Genomic DNA, 12,381 nt, shown 5'->3' with positions numbered 1-12,381 from the left:
CACAAATTCGAGGTTAGAAAATTATTTTAATATTACTTTTGGTGTTTACAACATGTGATTATATATGTGTGAAAATTTTGTGAGCTAATTTTATCGTTTAATAGCTCAATTTGAGAAAAAGACTAAATCGCGTAAAATGAAAAAGTTGCATTCTGATTGTTTAAGTGTTTAATTTCTATGGTTAAATGTGAAGTCCTTATGTTGTGAATAGACCATTGATAGTGGGAATGGACATAAATAGGCATGTATTTGATGTTTATTAATGTTTTAAACTAAGGTCAAATTGGTAAATTATGATTAATGTATTATTAATAAAACAAAACATAAAAATTAGCTTCATTATCATCATCTTTGCTGAATTTGAGAAGAAAAATAACACCATTTAGGGCTTGAGGTTTCGACACTTAGAAGCTTAATTAAGGTACAGTTTTGACTCAATTTTTGATGATTTTTTGTGATTGTTGCATTGAGTACTAGCTAGCCTAGGGACTAATTTGAAAAGATGATTAATGTTTTGAAAGTTTCCATTGATGAATTTATGTGTTTTTGAATGTTTGATGATGAATTATGAAAGTTTAGTAATGGATATCTATGTGTTGTAAAGTGATTTTGAGTAAAAATGCATATTAGGGATTAAATTGTGAAAAGATAAAATATGGGGTTAAAAGTATGAATAAATGAAAGTTTTGGACTGTTAGAAGTTCCTATGAAATTCGGTCAAGCATGGGTTAAATTGAATTTCATGAATTTTGTGTTTTTATGAAATAAGGACTAAATTGAAAAAATGTGAAATTATAGGGATTAATGTGTAAAATGCCTCAAATCGCGTGTTTTGGATGAAATTGAATGAATTGATGAAAAAATAAGTTAATTTTGAATTCATATAGATCCTAAAAGAAAGAAATCAGATTTAGATCGGGGGAAATCTAAAGTTGTCAAATAGTCGATTCAGTCCGTTTATTCTCAATACGAGGTAAGTTTATATGCAAATAAATGTCTTTAAATTGAATTATACATGTTTAATTGTCATTGAATTGCTATGAATGTTGAACGAGCAAATACGAGCAAGAATTGACAGAGTTAATACAGCCGAAAGTCCCGTACGAACCTTAGGAATAGTATAGGATAAGAATGTCATGACATTAGGTTAACGAGATGTGATTACATGTAAGACCATGTCTGGAACATTGGTATTATATTGTGATTATGTGTAAGACCATATCTGGGACATTTGCATCGTTAATCGATTTCGTGTAAGACCCTTTTTAGGACAGTGGCATCAATATGTGATAACATGTAAGACCATATCTAGGATATGGCATTGTACGAGCTATATGTGATTGTTGAGTATTCTTAACAATTTCGAACGATTCAACGGGCAAATTCAAGTCAAGAAAGAATGTGTGAATGAGTTAAATGGCTTAGGTACGTACGAGATTCATACGAGTAATGAAAGGGAAGTATTTGATGAATTCAATTATGATATTGAATATGTGTACAATGAGAAAGGTTTGTGAACTTGTATGTGTTTAGCTATGCTTAGCGTATTTGAATTAATATTAATATGATGATTTTATTTGTATATGGCTTACTAAGCTTTTAAAGCTTACCATGTTTATTTTTCACTATTTTATAGATTATCAAAGCTAGCTCGAACTCGGGAAATTGTCGAGGAACATCATCACACTATCGATCATCTTGTTGGTACTTTTGAAGCTTTGTATATATGGTATATGGCATGTATAGGCTAGTGAGTTGATGATATGTTTTAAGATATGATATAGCCATGAGATTTGACTTGTTTTTGATGTAAATGTTGGTGTGTATTTTGGCCATTTGAGTTGGCTAGATGCATGAACTTGGTAAGTAATATGTGATGTATATATTGCCTTGTGTTTTGGTATTTTTGGTATGGTTGTTATGATGGTTATATGGTTGCTCAATTAGTAAATTGTCAATTGGTGTAATATTGTTTGAAAAATGGCATGTTGTGAATTGGCTTGATTTTGAGATGATGAAATGGTATGTTTTGAAGCATGAAATAGATGTTAAGATAAAGAGGAAATGCATTTAGAAGTCATGTAAGTTTGGTGATTTTGGCATATAGATTTGGTATGTTTTGGCTATGGATTTGAGTAATTAAGAGGATGGTTTCTAAATGACATGATATGTGTATGAATTGTTAAGATGTGGCTGCCAAATAGGTTGAATTATTGATGCAAATTGTACTTGTGTATGCTTATGAAAATAGGGTGGCAAAATGGTTATGCAAATAGCCTATTTTTGTCCACACGAGCAGAGACACGGGCGTGTGTCTCAGCCGTGTGTGACACATGGTCATGCTACACGGCCGTGTGTCCCTTGGGGTAGCCCTTCAAATTTAAGTTAGTATACCCTTCAAGTTTGGCACGGCCTAGACACATGGGTGTGTCGATTGGCCGTGTGTGGCACGCAGGCTGGCACATGGGCATGTTGCTAGTCGTGTGACCCAAGTCAGTAACCCCTCCAGTTTTCCAATGGCCATGGCATATGGAAGTGTCCTCTGCCAGTCAGTATGTATGCCCTGTTTTCACACGGCCTATGACACGGACGTGTCTGGTGGTCGTGTGAGGCACACGGCCTATTCACACTGGCGTGTGAACTCTGTGTGCATGAAAATTTTATAAGTTTTTCAAAGTTTTCAAATGTTATCAGTTTAGTCCCGGACCTCGTTTAAGCATGTTTTAAGGTCTCATAGAACCTTATAAGGGACAATATGATTACATTAGATTGATATTTATGTGAAATTGAATCATGTATGAGAAATGTATATTATATGTTGTGCTTTGATCGGTAATGCCTCGTAATCCTTTTCCCGCGATGGATATAGGTTAGGGGTGTTACAGATTATATCAGTCTAAGTAATGATGAGTTTGTGGATAAATGTGAAATTTGTATTAAATAAAAAATTACCAAGAAACTGTTTTTTAATAAGTGTGAAAGAAATTTGGAAGTGTTAATATTTAATCCATTCGGATGTTTGTGAATTAAATGGAATTCTAACAAGAGGTGGAAAATGATATTTTATCACTTTTATAGACAACTTCTCTTGACTTACTTATGTGTATCTCATGAGAAGTAAAGACAAGGCTTTTAATATGTTTAAACGTTTTAAAAATGAGGTTGAGAATTTGTTTAGTAAGAAAATCAAAGTGCTTTGTAATGATAGGGGTGGTGAATATTTTTCAAATAAATTTAATGTATTTTTTGAGGAATAAGGTGTGGTACATAAGTGTTCCACGCCTTATACTCAACAACAAAATGGTTTGGCAGAAAGAAAGTACTGTACTTTAATGGATATGGTTAACTCGGTGCTGTTAAATGTTAAACTTCCTTATAATCTATAGAGTGAAGCATTATTGACCGAATGTTATATCCTTAACATAATACAATCGAGAAAATTTAAAGAATTTTCATATGAGTTATGGAACGGTTGAATGCCAAACATAGATTATTTCAAAGTGTCGGGGTGTTTGGCTTACTGTAGAGGTCCCGACCAACAAAGAACAAAGTTAGGACCAAGAGCCATCAAGGGTGCATTTGTTGGATATGCCCAACACTTTAAGGCTTATCATGTTTTAGACTTAGTGCCAAATACGATAATTGAAACAAGAGATGTTGTATTCATTGAAAATAAGGTTTTTGATTATTCAACAGATTCAGAAAAAGAATATCAACCAATGATCTTAAGTGATCAAACCAAGAAAAGTCTTTATGATAATAAGGATATAGAGCCGAGGAAAATTCAAAGAGTGAGAAAGGAAATGGACTTTGGTCCCAATTTTATTTCCTTACAATCTCTAGCATTCCTCAGTGACGGAAATAGAGAATCCGTAATTAAGAAGATCCCCATAATGTTTAATGTGGATGGTGATCCAGAATCTTATGGTGAAGCCATGACTTTCAAGGATGCGACATTTTGGAAAGAGGTGATCAATGATGAAATGGATTTAATATTGTCCAACAATACTTGGATTCTAGTTGATCTTTCTCAAGGATCGAAGCCTATCGCGTGAAATGGGTGTTTAAAAGGAATAACACTCTAACAGGGGGTTCTCCAAGCTTTAAGGCTAGGTTGGTGGCAAGATAATTTAGGCAAAAGGAAGGCTTAGATTATTTTAACACGTATGCACCGGTGACTAGGATTACCTCCATTCGAATTCTTATGGCACTTGTATCTATTCATAAGTTATATGTACATCAAATGGATGTTAAGGCGACATTTTTGAATGGTGATCTCGAAGAGGAAGTCTAAATGGAACAACCAATGCTTCCTGGGAATAAACCTAAGGTGTGTAAGTTGATCAAGTTGTTATATGGATTAAAACAAGTGCCTAAACACTGGCATGAGAAATTTGACTTTATCTTACATAATGGTATGGATGAATGTATTTACACTAAATTCACCGATAGGTACGGTGTAATTATTTGTCTTTATGTAGACAATTTATTACTTTTTGGGACAAACATGGAAGGTGTTCGTGAGACCAAAGAGTTTCTAGCTTCGAATTTTAAGATGAAGGATCTCAATTAAATAGATACAATTTTAGGTATAAAGGTGAAAAATCATGAAATGGGCTTTGCATTAAGCCAATCTCACTACATCAAGAAAGTATTGGAAAAACATTTAAATATTAAGGGTTCGAACACTCCATTCGATTCAAACTTTAATTTAAGTGAGAATAATGGGGGGATTATAGCGCAACTTGAATACACCAAAGCAATTGGAAGTCTAACGTATGCAATGCATTGAACTAGACCCGATATCACATTTTCTATGTGTAAATTGTTAAGATTTACAAGTTGTCCTAGTATCGATCATTAGAAAGAAATTTGTAACACCCGAAAATAGGGCCTAAGTGTTTTAGGGTTTTTTTTAGGAATTATGGCTTTAGAGTGCTTGGAATTATGCATCATGATATATCGATGATGTTTTTTATTATAGTTTTTAAAAGGTCAAATCAATTTTTGAAAATGTGTTTTAGAAACCTTTAATTTTAGAAAAAAGGACTTATTTGTAATAGAGTCAAAATTGTGAGCTTGTAAGACGCAATTAGAACAAATTTTGAAATTGAACTAAAACCCTCATTCCTAACTTATTTTCACGATAGTTTTCTCTTTTTTCCTATGGTGTTGCCGTCCCTTACTTTTCGTTGCCCTCTTAATTGATTTTTGTTTTCCAAACTACATTACTTTGATTCCCATCATTCCTAAAGCCTTAAACCTTTATAAATATTCAAGAAAGCATCCGAAAGCGAATTGGTGAGTGTTTAGATTAACTATTTGTAAACATGATTTAATGCATTAGGGAGTTTAGTTGTAGCCTAAACCTCTACTCTAAATTCTGAGTGTAAGTTCTCTTGTGATGTTCAACTTGTGTATTATGAGCTCGTTGAATTGTGAAAATGTGTATTAAGATGATATGCCATTACATGTGTTATGTGTTCGTGATTATTATTGTGGAATTATATATGTGAACATGTCAAACAAGCTAAGTGTTAGTGGTAATATTGTGCTTATGATGCAAATATGTAGTGGTAATGAGAAGAAAATTGGTAAGCAATATATGTGTGTTTAATAATGGATATTTTGGCCTTGTGACACTTGAGACCATTGGATATAGTTGCCATCCCATAGGATTGTGAGTACTCTCTTATATGTATATGTGATCTGGGCGTTGAGGCCCTAGGACATGTTGGAGAGATAAGGGAATGTGAGCTAAGCTCTATTCAATGGGAAATGTTTGGTGTGTTGGAGAGTTAGCTATATGCTTCGCTTATGAGACATGTTTGACTCTATGAGCCTATATGGTGTGTTGGAGATCCATGTATCCGATTAGTGGTGATAGTGCCCACTTTTACGTTTCATAGCTGAAGTTCCAAATTGTCTTAAATTGTAAATAAGTTTGTATGTACTATGATGTATGCATGAATGTGTATGTGTTGAGTCTATAAATAGGCTATTGAATATGCAAAAGATGTAAAATGTGCTAACTAAGTTGAGGCTTGTAACAACCCAATTTCGATGAAAACGAAACAGTGGTTTCAGGACCACAAATTCGAGCCAAAAATAAAAATTAATTTTTATTTTATTGTATGGTTTGTATTATGTTAGAAATGTCATGTGAAATTTTCGATACGAAAATTTTATTGATTATGTGTTTAATTAGGGAAAGGACTAAATCGCATAAAATGAAAAAGTTGAATTCTAATAGCTATAATGATTAAATAGCTATGGAATTAAAAACTTGAGGTCCTTATATGGTAATTAGACCATTAATAATAGGTTAGTAGATATTTTTGGATGATTTATGTAACAACTTGTTTTAGGGTAAAGTCAGAACAATGGTTTTGGGACCACGATATTTTATTATTTCTTTAAGGTCTACAATATGATTGAATGATTGTGTGAAAATTTCGTTAAGAAATTTTATCGATAGGGTGTCCAATTTGACTAATAGGACTAAATAGCAACAGGTGCAAAATATGTGATCTAGAAGCTAGAGGTGTCTAATTGTTATGAAATTTTAAATTGAAGGTCCTTAAATGGTAATTAGACCATTATACTTCAAGTTGGACAAAAATGGACATGGTTAGGTGAAATTTCAAAGTTTGGCATTAGGGGTATTTTGGTCATTTGGTTAATAAAGACAAAATGAAACAAATAAAAGATGTTCATCTTTCTAATTTCAGCCTTCTGGTGCCAAATTTGAAGAGTCACCATAGCTAGGGTTTTGGCCAAGCTTTCGATTGTAAGTCCGTTTTTGTCCCGTTTTTAATGATTTTTATGTTTTTGAAGTTGTCTTAACCTAATCTAGCTATTTCAAGGACTGATTTTGAAGAAAATCAAAGTCTAAAATTTTACCCATGTTGAATATTTGTGTATTTTGATGTCTAATGGTAGAAAATGAATATTTGGTGTTAGATAAGCAACATTTACCAAGTGATTTTTGATGAAAATGTCAAATAGGGACCGATTTGTAAAAGTTGTAAAATGTATTTAAAAATGTGAATAAATGAAAAATGTGGGCTATTATGAGCATGAAATAGGTTCGACCAAGCTTGGGTAATGAAGAAATGGAATGAAAATCATTTTACGAGCCTAGCGAGTAAAATGTAAAAAGTTGAAAAGTTAGTGGCAAAAATGTAATTTTTGTCATAAGGTGTTTTTGGGATCAAATTGAATAATGTGATAATTGAATAAGTTAAATGTGGTATTATAGATCAAGGAAAACAAGGTTCTGACCTAGACCGGGGAAAGAACAAAGTTGTGGACTCAATCGAACAATTAGCCATTTTGTTCTGAGGTAAGTTCGTATGTTAAAAATAAGCTTTAATATGATTGTACTTTATTGCTTTAATATTGCATGAATTGTATGTTTGATAAATGTGGATGAGCTTAATCCTATGAATGAGTCCGAAGACGAATCGACAAGCAAGAAATCCCCCTTGAACCTTAGGAATAGGGTAGGATACAAGTGACATGTCACTAGGGTTAGTATGTGTTATGTGAATATGTGATTCGAGTGCTGGTCTTGTGCATCCTACTGGTGGCTGAGTATACCGGCATATGTTGCAGATAATTGATAGCTTGTGTGAGCAGCACCACGTATCTACGTCTTGACTGACAGCTTGTGTGAGCAGGCCCGTTGATAGCTCGAGAGCGAGCAACTATGTGATATGAGATTTGAGGTAGCATTGGCTACATATGTGACACTTAGTGTGCAAGAATCCCAAGTATCCGACATTATTATTCCGAGTGGTTTACGGGTATGTCAAAGATGAAATTATGTGTAAATTCCTTTCGAGAAGGTACAGGTATGCACTTGAAGCTCATATCTATTAAATGCTTGAAATAATGAATATGAGGTAAGTTTTGTGATGGAATGAGTTATGATTATGAGGCCATGGTAAATGTACATTTAATTATGTTATATTATTTGAATGTTATATGCATTGTAAGGTTGCTTATTTCTTGCATACGAGCTTATTAAGCTATATGGCGTACTCCGTTTATTTTCCATGTTTTTATAGTGTCGCCAAGCTAGCTCGGATCGGAGATCGTCAGAGACTCGAATCACACTATCAAACTTTCGTTTTGGGTATTGATGATCTTAGTATTTTGAAAGTATGGCATGTATAGGGACTTGGTCATTTTGTTATATGTGTAATTGTGTTTTGGCCAAAAATATTGGCTTGTAATTGTCAAAGGTTGATGTGGTATTTGGCTCATTTTGATTGGAATGGTTGTAAGGATATCTATATATATATTTATGAATGCATGCATGCATGTGCAATCATCCTTGTGTGATGTGGTCTATGAATGCTTGGTGAATGATGAAATTGTGATTTACGGCATGAATGTGAAATGTTTGGTGATTTGATCTATGGATGAAATGATAAAATTTGTGTACACTTAGGTTTCTTGAAAGTAGTCAATTGTGGTTTGATAATGTTCTGTGTATGATAGATGTTGATATTATATTGGCATGTGTTGGTCATAAATGTGGATGTTTTGGTTGCCTAAGTATATTATGTTTTGTGCCTTTGAATTGGTGTAGGTGTATGTATGATTAAGGGTGACAAATGGCTTGGTAAATATCCTTTATTTTGTCTATACGGGTAGACATACAGACGTTTGTTTAGGCCATGTGTGACACACAGTCTGCCCAATGGGCATGTGTTCTAGCCGTGTGTCCCCTGCACCTTAATTTTGAGAAACAAAATGCTCAGAATTGAGCACATGGGCAAAGACACGGGCGTGTATCTCAGCCGTGTGGATGACACCGCCTCAGGCACGGGCATGTGTCCTGGGCGTGTGAAGTCTATACCTATTTTATGAAAATTAATTTTCCAAATGGCGTAGCACACGGGCGTATGACTTGGCCGTGTGATCTCAATTTGTTCATGGGTTACAAGGTAGAGAGTTACAAGGGGTCGGGACACGGGCGTGTGTGACCACACGGCCTGATCACATGGGCGTGTCCCATATCTACACCGGCGTGTGACCCCTGTTTAGTGGAAAAATTTCTAAAGTTCTCAGTTTAGTCTCGGACCACTCCCAAAGCATGATTTGTGTAACATCCCTCACCCGTATTCAACGCCGAAATAGTGTTATGGAGCATTACTAGACTGACAACAGTTTTAAAAACACATTTCATATATAATTCATCAATTCAAATACAATTTAATCACAACCAATCACAGTGTCCCTCAAACGAGCCTAGAGGGATTTAAACATGCTTTAAAAGTGGTTCGGGACTAAACCGATAACATATGAAAATTTTGGAAACTTAAAAAAATTTTCAATCATATAAGGGGCACACGTCCGTGTGAACAGGCCATGTGCTTCACTTGGCTCCAGACACGCCCGTGTCTCAGGCTGTGTGTAAACAGGGCGTACATATTGACTTAGGTCACACGGCCAACCACACACCCGTGTGTCTAGCCCATGTACCCTTTAAAAAGGCCACACACGCCTGTGTGCCATGCTGTGCCAAAATTGTAGGGTATACTGACTTATGCAACACGACCAAGTCACACGCCCGTGTACTAGGCCGTGTGCTAATTAGGGAGTATACTGACTTTTACCACACGGCCAGTCACACGCCCGCGTGTGAGATCATGTGGAGCATACTGACTTTAATTCAATTTCATCACTAGGGGACACAAGGCCGTGTAACATGACCGTGTGTCACACACGGCTGAGACACACGCCCGTGTCTCTACCCGTGTAGACAAAAGTAGGCCATTTGCAAGGCGAATTTGCCATCCTTATTCATGCTCACCTAAACAACCAAAATAATACCATTTCATCACACAATTAGGCAGCCAAAATCATCAACCAAATGCACAATTCATACCATTATAATTTCATCTATTCAAAATCTCAAATCACTACCATTTACTTAACCAAATACATGCCAAAACAATATCGATCTATATAGTTTATTTACCATAACTTACACAGACATAACTTCCTTATAAATAACCAACACAGCACCTAAAATCATACCTCATCAAGGCATTTCTCAAGAATTTATACTCCACAAATCAATTAACCATTTGAGCAATTATAAAACCATAACCACATTCATACCAAACATACAAAAATAAGTCATCACTCATGGCTATATATACAAACCAAAACATATACAATTTACAAGCCAAATATCATGGCTATAATCACAACAAAAATACCACATCTAGCCTATACATGCCATATACTATTAATGTATAATCCAAAAGTACCAACTTAGATGTTTGATAGTGCGATGATGTTCGTGATGACTCCCGGTTCCGAGCTAGCCTTGATTCACTATAAAACATAGAAAAATAACACAAAGTAAGCTTCATAGCTTAGTAAGCTCGTATGATATAAACTTAACTAATCACAGATATAACATTCATCAATCTAAACATTTTATCATGTACCTTTAAGATTACTAACAAACCTTTCAACTTCTTATTCATAAGCTTATATACAAACTTTGTAACTTCTTCGGTTTTAAGCTCATAATATACATGTACACACCTATACCAATCCCTAATAGGTTCATACAAACTCGAGATGCCGTTGATTACTCAATGCCTCGCACACTAAGTGTCATACTCGAAATCTCGCACACAAAGTGCCACACTCGATATCTTGCACACTAAGTGCCACACTCGATATCTCGCACACTAAGTGTCGTACACAGCCGAAGCTATCTCAAATCGCACACTAAGTGCCATATATAGCCGAAGCTATGTCGAATCGTACACTAAGTGCCACAAATAACTGATTTGTCATTGAACATATCTGTAGTCCCGTATATACAATTTATGCAATACCAAAGCTCTAAAAGCATAATTATTACAATGCTTAATTCATACGAACTTACTTTGGATGCTAAAACAGTGAATCGAGTCGATTAGTCGATAACTTTATGTTTTCCCTGATCCAAGTCCGTATACCGCTTTTCTTGATCTAATTATATTCAAAATTAACTTATTCAATCATCTATTCATTCAATTTAGTCCAAAATACACTTTAAAACATATTTACACTATTGCCCTACAAATTTCACATTTTTCACAATTTAGTCCTTATTTCACAAAATCACAAATTAATGAAATTCAAGACTAACCCTGCTAACCAAATTACCATAATGCCCTTAACAGCCCATATTTTTCATTTATTTCACATTTCAACCACATAATTTGCACATTTCACAATTTAATCCCTATTATGCGTTTTCATCAAAAACCACTTTTACAAAACATGAAAATCTATCATCAAGCTTTCATATTTCAACATTAAACATCAAAGAACACATAGATTCAACAATGGAAACTCTCAAATTCTTTGACAATTTCGAAATTAAAGGTACGGTCTAGCTAGATTAAACTGCAACAATTACAAAAACATAGAAATCATAAAAAAATCAAGCTAAAACCGTACCTTAATCAAGCTAGGAGTGTGCCGAATCTTCAAGAAAATTTTATGGCTTTTCTAAGCCCTAATTTTTGGCTAGAAAGATGAATATAAGGTTCATTTGGCTTTTGTTTTATTTAACATATAATAATTATGCTAATTACCATTTTAACCTTAATGAAAAACCATTTGAAACATCCATTAAATGTCCATATATGTCCACTCATACTATTAATGGTCTAATTACAACGTAAGGACCTTCACTTTAATAAACCATAGCTATTAAACACCTTTAACAAGTAGAATGCAACTTTTTCATTTTATGCAATTTAGTCCTTTTTATCAAATTAACCAACCAATCGATAAAATTAACTCACGAAATTTTCACACATATCAAATAACATGCTGTAAATACCAAAAATAATATTAAAATAAATTTTCAACATCAAATTTGTGGTTCTGAAACCACTATTTTGGTTTGACCAAAAACGGGCTATTACATTTTGGGTCTTGTAGGCTCGTAATAGGGACTTTATGATTGATTTCAAATGGTTTTAAGTTGGATATAAATTTATGACTCAGAATTGTATGAATGTTTGTGATGTGAGTCCGGTAATGACTCGTACCTGTTCCGGCATTGAATACGAGTAAGTGGTGTTACAATTCATCCATGGAAAATTAGAAAAAAAAGCTAAGGACTAAATTGAAAATAAAAATCATTAAAGATGATAAATTAATTAAATAGAAATAAAAATCATTTATATCATCTTCTTCCCCAAAATATTCTGTATAAACCCTAGGAGAGAGAGAATAAACTTTCTTTGCCAAATTGGGTAAGTTTTCTTGTCCCATTTTTAGTAGTATTGATATTTTTGAAACGGGATAGCTTAATATATCTATTTGGGGGATCAATTTGAAGACTTATCA

The sequence above is a fragment of the Gossypium arboreum genome, chromosome 3, assembly GCF_025698485.1.
Source record: "Gossypium arboreum isolate Shixiya-1 chromosome 3, ASM2569848v2, whole genome shotgun sequence".
Lineage (NCBI taxonomy): Eukaryota > Viridiplantae > Streptophyta > Magnoliopsida > Malvales > Malvaceae > Gossypium > Gossypium arboreum.
The sequence above is the reverse complement of the archived record's forward strand: the minus strand, read 5'-3'. Positions refer to the sequence as shown.